Here is a 9,875-nt window from a genome sequence, read left to right as displayed (position 1 = left end):
ACAATAGGAAAATGCAATGCAAAAAAAGAATACCTTTCATAATGTATAAGTTATTCGTAGATGAGAAGGTTATTTTTTACTTACCATAGATTGCTCCTTTCCAACCAGCTGTACTAAACAGCTATTTCAGGTACATCAGAAGTTTTCTGGTGCAAGCACAGTTCTTTCCAATGTTTTCCTTGCTGACGGTGTATAGGCGACCTGTGAATTCTTGTGGATCCAGCTTACCTTGGGTGTGGTGAATCCATGGCTTAATACTCTTGAGTTTTACTGAATAGGTAGTCAATGACACCTCAAAATGTCCTGTTCAAGGAGGTTATAGTTGCTCTTCTGGGTGCCTGTTCTTCCCAATCTTCAATAACACCAAGTCTCTGGGATTTAGTGGTGCAAGAGCACATCTGTAGGGTATATCAACCTATAGGAAGCAAATTTATATATAGTAGTTAGCGTATTTCCTAAAGATTAAATGCACCTGATAGTATCCAGTTTCCTAATTTAAGCCACATCAAGAATTCCTATGTCATGAAAAGACTGTAGAAAAGGTCTAACCTATGACAGTCCATAAAATCTTAAACCAACCTTACTTGTAGGGGCTACTCTAGCCAGAAGCAGGGCATTTTCCAAGTTAATTGTGCCAAAGCTTTTTTAAGTGTATGGACTTTCTGTTTTCCCAGTCAGTTGGGGTCTCCAGGAAGTGTGTAATTTCCATTGAAAATCCAAGGCACTGTACTTTCACCACAAATGCCACTCAATTGTTACTCTGCATTGTTAGTGGTAATCCAATTTAGGAATAATTTTGTTCTTGACAACTTTTGAGGCCTTCTCTAAATGCGTGAGAAAGCTTCACCTCAACTTGCAAAAGTATCTACAAATACTAGCAAATATTGAAAATTACCTGTTGTTTTGGCACTGTGGTAGTCTGTTTGCCAGTGTTGTTACAAAATCACTGCCTGTAGAGGGTATACCTTTTAGAATTGGTGGGAACCCAGACTTACATTTTTGGTTTTTTTAGCAGAAAGGTTTTTTAGTAGATTTTGGACTATCACTTAAATATTTTCTGAAGATTGGGACCCACAGTATACTTTAGGATCCATTGGAGAGTAGCATCTCACCTATAACGGGTGCTTTGGTGAATGACTAATTATCACTTTTGTAAGATGTTTAAGCTTGGAAGCTTGATCTACATCACTGTTCCCTGGTACAACCAAGCAGTTTGATTTCTGGTCTCCTCAGCAGTAGACAATAGCTACCTCCTTGGGTTCTCAAACAGCCTTCAATAATTGTAAAATCTCTTTTGCATAATTTTTCTATTTTCTATAGTTAACCCATTTTCTTCTGGATGGATCCATGTGTGTAAACCACTGAAAAAGCACATATAGAGTCAATAAAAATAGTCACTCTCTCGTCCTGAACCTAAATAGAGGGCTCTTATGAGAGATACTATCTCAGTTTTCTGAGCAGAGGTAGCTGAAGGGAAGGCTTCTGAACTTCCAGTGTCTGTTGATGGGTCACTACTGCATAGCTAATTTTTTATTGTACCTGTTCAATAAAATTCCCATCTGAGAATATTGCAAGGTAGGGTTTTTCCACAAGTAGACCCATTAAATTGGAATGGCTGGAAGAAACTTTTAATTATTTGTATGCAGTCATGTGTGGGTCTCTCAGAGTTAGTAGGGAACAAAGTCACTACGTTCAAACTAAAATTGAGATTGTTCAGTAGGATAGCCTGATATTTGCCTTATCTTTCAGAAGTGAGCCAGTACATAATGTAGAGTCTGCAGTATGATAGGCTACCCTAAAGCAAATCTTTCTGCTGCTTATAATACTTCACAGGGGCCACTATTGCTTTCAAACACACAGGCCATCCCTTAGTTATTAGGTACAATTGTTTTGAAAAATACACAATAGTTACTTTTATGTTCTCCCAATTCTGAGTTAGAACTCCCAGATTGATCTCTTGCCTCTCATGGACAAATAAAATACTTTCTGGAAGGCCTAAAGTGGAAGCTTTGAACAGCTTCTCTTCAGTAACTTGGAATGCCTATGGCATTCTTCAGAATTAAGAGGCCCATTTCCTCTACCTCTAATTACTTCATACAGGGGTTTACCAAGGAGTTCAAAATTGGGAATCGAGATACAGTAGAATGTACATGACTGTATTTGAGTAGTGGTAATGCTTTCCTTAAGATTCATTTTTCTCTGTGACATTTCATAGCCCGGCTATTTAATAGATAGATATTGGAGGAAAAAAAACACTGAATAGGTAGTCAGTAACCAAAAGTTTGGGGTCAAAACCATGTTTTGAGGTGAGACTATTTTCTAGTCTTGATAGCAACCAAAAACCAAGTAAAAAGGGTTCCTCATTGAAACTGGTGGCCCTTTTACTCTTTGGCTAATATTTCCCCCCAGTGTTGGAGGTGAGTTCTTAAAGCCTTGAGGAAAGGTTGTCCCACAATGTTGCTGCTTATTCTTAGTTTTGGGTGTCTGGACTGAGAGGGATGCAAAAGAATGCATCTTTTAAATCCTCTCCAATGAACCACTGAATGTCCCCAAAGTTGTTAATAGTATGTGGAGTGGGTACCACCATATGAATATCTACTACAATTTGGTTAATGGTTTTTTGTTTTTTGGTTGTTTTTTTTTTTCAACGTTTTATTTATTTTTGGGACAGAGAGAGACAGAGCATGAACGGGGGAGGGGCAGAGAGAGAGGGAGACACAGAATCGGAAACAGGCTCCAGGCTCCGAGCCATCAGCCCAGAGCCTGACGCGGGCCTCGAACTCATGGACTGCGAGATCGTGACCTGGCTGAAGTCGGACGCTTAACCGACTGCGCCACCCAGGCGCCCCTGGTTAATGGTTTTTAAATCTTGCACAAATCAAGTCTTGGGTGCTTTGTTTTTGTACAGATAAAATAGGTGTATTGTATAGTGATAAGGACAAGTGAGACCAAATTCCAAGAAGGGAGAGAGAATGGGTTGATGTTCATTTTAGCTTGTACCTTTAAGGGGCACTGTCTGAGGTTTGGAATCTTAAGCCCATCATGAAATTTAACATGTATGGATATTGCCAGTTTTGCTCTTGCTGGCTTGCTATCTGCCCAAATATCCAATCTTACATTTTCAATGACGTCTTCAGGCAGCTCTGATACGACTTTTCCACCTTGATGGAGTAACATTGCTTGAAAGGCTCAAGCTTGCCCTGATGGTACCTTTATACCCATATACCCAGGTACAAAAGTAACTTCAGCATTTCAGTTTAGTTAATAAGTCATAACCTAGTGAAGGGGTAGGGCATTCAACATATATAGAAAATTATGTTTAAGGTGAATGTGACCTATGTGTCAGTCCAGGGTGGTTGTAAAAGGTTTTAGTCAATACTTCTCCTGAAACTCCCATGACATCCATAGTTTGATTTGAAATACCAGGAGGGCCAGGTATTTAGTACTGAATAGGCATCCCTAGTATCAGCCAAAACATCTATGAGCTTATTTGCCACTATAGCCTGGGGTTCCTTTTGATGGCAGATTTTGCAAGGTATACAGGAACCCTAAGGCCCCTTCATTCCAGGTCACTATTGACATTTCGACCATCTGGTGGTCAGCTGAGGGCTCTGTCTCCTCAAGAGAGCTCATGAGCTTGGGCATTCTGTCTTTCAATGGGTCTCTTCTTTACAGTAGGGTCACTGATGAGACCCCAAACTTCTTACCTTGGGTTGATCTCATCCTTGTAGTGACCCTGGTCTTGGATTCCCTTGAATTAGGGCAACAGCTAACAAAATAGCCTGCTGTTTCACTTTTCAGTGATCTTTTCTTTGTTGCACTTGGTTTCTGCTGTCAAAAACATTAAAGGCAATTTTAACCAACAGTAATACAGGCATTCCCAATGAATCCTCTAACTTGTGGAGTTTCTTTTGAATGTCTGTGTCACCTTGCCTGATAAACATTGCCCATTTTTAAATTTTCTGGTGCCTCAGATATCTCAATTTTTTTTTCAAATTCTGAAGTTTTTGCTTAACTTCTTGAGCTTTTTTTTTAAACTTTTTTGTTCTTCGTTTTGGGGCCCCTTTTTAAAAATCCAACTACAATACAATCCCAATAGTATTTGAGCTTCCCTTTGTCTGCATTGTTGAGATCCATGTTAGGAAGAACCATTATGGCATCAGCATTTAGGGGGTGACTGGGGGTTTCAGCAGCAGCCAATTAGCTTCTTCCCTAGCTTTTTAAGCACCATATAGTGTTCCTCAGAAGTAAGGAGAGTGATTAATAAATTTTGTACATCTGCCCAAGTGAGGTCATGGGTGGCAAAATAGATGAGAACAAATTTTTCATCCTCTTGAAGTCATTTCTATAAATAGTCATATTGCTTATTCAATTAAACAGATACAAGGCAGAGAATGGAGAGTGGATCTAAATCTTTCCTGAAGGTTGTCCCCTGCCATCAAAGCTCCAAGTGGGACTTACCTTAGCGTATATTGCCCTCCTTAGGAATGAGTGGCTCGCTGATCAAATTGAGCACCCTGTAGGGAATGAGAAGAAAAGACCATTCCTACCGCTTGGCCCCCCGAGGTAGAAGGTACTGGTGCAGGGCCTTGTTGGGGCTCAAGTTTTTAGGACTAGGGCTGCTGGGGAGGGACAGGCACTCTGTCACCTCCATAGAGTGGAGGAGCTATACGGGGATTTAATTCAATAAACTAATCAAAACATCCTCTTTTCCCTGGTTAGGATTGGGTAGCACATACTTCAGAGTGTCACTGTGCTATTGGAGTAAAACTTTACATTTTGCCTGAGCTGGCTTATTCTGATATTCTGAAATCATAAAAGATGGAACATAAGGTATGTCATCCTATTTTTCCCTTTTATAAAACAAATCTCATTGTAGCATGGTATTATGAGTTACGGATGTGTTAATTGGCTATTTTTCTCCAGAGTCTAACAAATATGTGGCCAAGAAGTGTTGCAAAAGAATGTCATATTTTTTGTTTTTATAGGTTTATAACTAAACATTGCTCAACTTTGGAGAATACAGCCAAAAGAGCTGCATTTGGGGATTGAATTGCCATTTCCTATTTTCCACTTAGAACATGGCTGGTTTTATCCAAAGATACCCAAAGCTGTAGCAACAAACAAACCAAATGAAGCCCAGAGAACCTCTGTGGGTGTTAGTTCCTCTCTAAAAGTTGGGGATTCACCAACTGAACCAAAGGGCTTCCTAGTCAACCTTTCTTAAGCAAGCAAAAGGCTAAGGCAACAAACCCAAACCCCTACTTGGAGGCAAATGAAAGGAAGGGAGAAAGAAGCCAAATGACAGAAAAGTAAGAAATAAGCTCATGTGCCATCACACACAAAATACTCACCAAGAGACGTCTGTTCAAATTGGAACCAAAAATCACATCCCTGTCATAAGGGTTAACTTAAATACCGAAGGACAGTGGTGCCCAGTTGGGGTAGGGCCGTGGGGACTGTCCCTAGGACAGAGTCTAGGAAGCTGCTTGGATTCCTCATCGGATTCCCATTATTGGCTGGGGCAAATGAACCATGGGCAGTGAGGTTCTGGAGGGCTCACCAAATTTTTAATCAAACGGAACTTTGTTTGCCTGATGCAAAGCAAAGCCAGTCACTGAGACAACAAGAATGCAGCAAAGAAAGGGTTTAAGAGGCAGGCAAACAATGAGCCAGGAGACCAAATCCACCTCCTGGAAAGGGGATAGTCAAGGACCTTTTAAGGTAAAAGAAAAAAGGATGTGTGTAAAGAGGAAAGGAGCTATATGACTTTAAAATCAGATAAACTTAATAGTAAAGGAAGGTTAAAATCATTTTGTCTGTACCGGTGCAAATCTTCTGCTTACATGGCCATGGCATACAGGACAAGAGCATGGAGTTCTTGGCATATTGAAGGGTGGATTTTTAGGCCCTTCTACATCACAAGTTCATCCATCAGTCATTGATGCACACCATGGTCAAAGAGAAGGTTGGTGGTCCTGTCTTTGTGAAGGCTTAAGTCCCTGTAAAACAACTAAATCAACATTTTATTATCATGGTGCTAGGCATAAATGTTATCTTACAGAGACATGGTGGCAGACAGCCTGAGAACAAAGAGATGTGGGTGAAAACTTAGTAGCCCTATTAAACCTTTCATTACTGGTTTCATATATGGGAAGGGGAGTTATTTTTGAATAGTAAGTTAAATATTAGCTATAGATTGATTCAAATGTTCATGATGAAAAACTTACCACTAATGTAAAGCTTTAAAAAACAAAAAACAACTTTATTTACATGCATCTAAGTAACATTATCAGAAAGTCGGAGCTGATGGAATTATGGGGCTTTTGACTTCCTTTGGCCAAGTTTAGGTAAAATCCATGTCTATATTTTAATTTATTTATTGAGGGTAAGTAGACAACCTTTGCTTGATCCTCTTGATGAAAAATAACCTTAAATGTTATTAACATGGTTTTGATAAGACAGTGAATAAAAAGTACCAAGACTCCAAGGTCTGTCTAAAATACATTTGTTCCTTTATCATTTTTTTGCTTTTATTAAAAAGTATCTTTATGCAAAAAAGAATAATATAAAACTGCACAGATTAAACATTTTTAGATGATCTGATGATCATACAGAAGGTTGGTAACATTTAAGAAACAAGAGAAAACTCAATTATAAATGTGCTGTTCCAGTAACATCTGAAAAAAATATGAAGCTCAATTTGAAACCAAACACAAAGGCTTCCTAGTAACTGTGCAGATTTTTAAATTTTTATCTTAGCATGCATGGGGGAGAGCAAGAGAAAGAATCCTAAGCAGGGTCCATGCTCAGCACAGAGTTCATGGCTGGGATCATGACCTGAGCTGAAATCAAGAGTTAGACACTCAACTGATTGAGCCACCCAGGAGCCCCTGTACAGATTTTTAAGCTTCATTCTGTTACCATTTCTGGAGTCTCTAGTATTGCTTTACTGATCTTGCCATTAATGCCCTTCAAAGCTCATAAACACTGCTCAGACCAAACTTAGCCTTTGATTATCTTTAAAGGACTTGGCTTTTATTTTGTAATACTAAAATTCAGGTTCGTGCACCACACCTGTTGCCTCCCCTCCACACACACAGACTATAGATCTCTAATAAGGAGTTGTCCTTTCTATAAGTCGTTTAGTTCCGTATTTTATTTCCCACATGCTTGAGTAATCTACACTTCACTACCTATACTTAAAACCAAGAAATAAACTATGTGAAATAAGTGGGCACTAGGGGTCTTTTCTATGCTATGAGACTAGTAGGTGAAAGGTGAAGTACAGGAAAAAGGCTCCTCCCACTTCTGCTAGGAGTCCCTTCCAGTTAGTGACAGCAGAGGGCTGGTTCTAGGGGAGTGGAAGGTGAGGAGAAGATCTGAAAGGTCATTCTTACTCTCTTCATAGAGGTATCTCTAGGGTCAGGAACATTACTTATTGAAATTTGCAACCACAACACATGAGTACAAAAGAGTTCCGAGGAATCTTTTTTAACGTCTCTATGGTTCTTGTATCCATTTAGACTCAAAACTAATCTCTAACCTGAGGAAATATTTAATTTTTATTTCACCACATTCTGGAGAATTCTGCCAGACACCGGTGATCTCTTATCAGTTTGACTATATTCACTGGTAATGCCAGATTATTTAGTTCTAAGAACCAGCTTATTAAATTCTCAAATTTCTCAATCTTTTACATATAATTTTAATTAAATATTTTTAGAATTAGATTTAATAAGTATCAGTGGCAAGCAAATGAGTCCATCTGTTTGGACACAGAAAACTCATTTTTTTAAATTTATATGACCAGTAATAAATCTTAAGTTATACCTTTATATTCTCTATGGCAACATTTTTCAAAGTATAGCCCTTGAGCCCTCATATTGTATCATCCAGTATGATCACTCACTATCCAAATTCCTGGGTTGTATTGCAGACTCACAATGGGAATCTCGGGAGCAGGGTGAAGAAATCTACAGTATTTTACTAATTGGCTTTGGCAAAGCAGTTATCTGAAGCTAATAAAAAAGTCATACTTTAGCTCCTTTTATTCTGAAGGTAAGATGACACTGACTATTAAATCATTTTTTAGGATTTGCCTATGCTCTCACTTCTGCCATTCCTTTGCTGGTATAATTTTTACCAGGACACTGCTGGTCCATTAGAAGGAGCTTGGGAATTGAACCTAGTCTTGCAAGTCCCGACTGTGTCACTTACTAGCACAGTAAGTGCCCAAGACAGAGACAAAAACCTTTCAAGTCTGTTATCTGCCTTCCCTGAAAATGGGGTTAATGTTAGTGTCTTTCATGTATTGTTTCAGGGCATTTTCGATGCTGGGACTTCTTTGAGGTGTTTTATATGCTATAGTGAGGGAAACATGGCAGGAAAAACAAACATTTTATTCAACCTATTTTTTCTTTAAAATATTTAATATTTCTCTAAAGTGGAAGCAAGAAATGTCAAAACTAGGAAAGCTTTTTAATAAAGGTACTCCCTTTCACAATGGAGACTAACTTGAAAAGCCAGTTCTGTAGTGTCTCCTGTTGTTGAAGATACCGTATGGAATGATTTTGCTAATGGGTGATAAAATGGCTCACATATGGCAAAATTTAAATTTGTGGGTGAAAAAAACTATGTGCAAATCTGTATGGTTACCTGAAGCCAAGGATATAAATATGCAAGCACACTACTACTTGTGAATATGTCAGGAAGTGGTGATTTTAAGTAAGAAATATCATTAAAACATTTGAGTTTATCCATTAACAAAGATAATTCTAATAGAATCAGTTTGATCCTTTCTTAACAGAGAACCAAAAACCATGTTTAGAGAACTAAGAGTACTGTTTTTTTAAAAAGATAATTTATTGTCAAGTTAGCTAACATACTGTGTATATACACTGTGCTCTTGGCCTGGGGAGTAGATTCCCATGATTCGTTGCCTTTATACAGCACTCAGTGCTCATCCCAACAAGTACCGTCCTCAATGCCCATCACCCATTTTCCCCACTCTGCTGCTCCCCCCATCAACCCTCAGTTTGTTCTTTGTATTTAAGAGTCTCTTATGGTTTGTCTCCCTCTCTGTTTGAAACTATTTTTTCCCCTTCCCTTCCCCTATGGTCTTCTGTTAAGTTTCTCAAACTTGTCAGTCTTTTTCTGAGTGGGTATTAATAATGCATATTTCACTCTGAAACAATCCTTAGTAGATGCTTGATGAGCATTATGCAGTTCTAATGAAAGGAACCTGGTGGTAACTGGCCAAGAAGGCATGTCTTCTCTCACATTTCTTTCTAACAGTTTGCTTTGTTTCTGCAGTTTTGTTCCATTCTAGATAGCAAATAATGACAACATACTCAAAGAGTTTTGAATGATCTATCATATTTGCATTTGTGGCAGTGTTATTCCATTCACATTTGAGTCATACCTAAAGGGCCAGCCTACTGTAATTAGTGGAAGAAGTAGGACACTTTGTCACTCACCTGCTGATGGAAGTTCCTGAAAGAAAATTATCTGTCCATCTGTGTCTCAGGAAAAGCTGTTCATGACTCAAGCATAGGTGACCCACACGATAACCTGTGGCATTTTGAAAATTATGAGTTATTACTAACAAAGTTTGAAAATACTTTTCTTTAAAATTAACATTGCCCAGTTTCAGTGTTCCACCTGTCTCAACTGTATTCTCACACACTTGTTTTATGACAGGCTTTCTTAAGCAGAAAAGGGCAAAATCTTACCTTGTGCAGGTATCAACCTTATCTTGTGCCTAGTAACGAATTGAACATGTGAATATTTTGTGGTATATATCTAGAGGCATGAAAAAATGATTAGAAATCACTTGCTTATAAGTTATATTTTTGCCTTCCACTAATGCAAAA

The 9,875-nt window shown here is 38.6% G+C and overlaps 1 long non-coding RNA gene across 1 annotated transcript; it reads right to left on the bottom strand.

Annotated features, from left to right (window-relative positions):
* Positions 1-222: 222 nt before the first annotated feature.
* LOC128312690 (uncharacterized) lies at positions 223-4,750 on the bottom strand. Its single transcript, XR_008292307.1, has 3 exons — positions 4,462-4,750; positions 3,708-3,831; positions 223-415 (listed from the first exon to the last, which is right to left on the bottom strand). It is a non-coding gene; the product is annotated as an uncharacterized LOC128312690 (long non-coding RNA).
* Positions 4,751-9,875: the final 5,125 nt, after the last annotated feature.

This window comes from Acinonyx jubatus, chromosome D2 (assembly GCF_027475565.1).
Source record: "Acinonyx jubatus isolate Ajub_Pintada_27869175 chromosome D2, VMU_Ajub_asm_v1.0, whole genome shotgun sequence".
In the NCBI taxonomy this organism is placed as follows: Eukaryota; Metazoa; Chordata; class Mammalia; order Carnivora; family Felidae; genus Acinonyx; species Acinonyx jubatus.
Note: the sequence above shows the minus strand (reverse complement) of the source record. Positions and strands in the feature narration are given on the sequence as shown.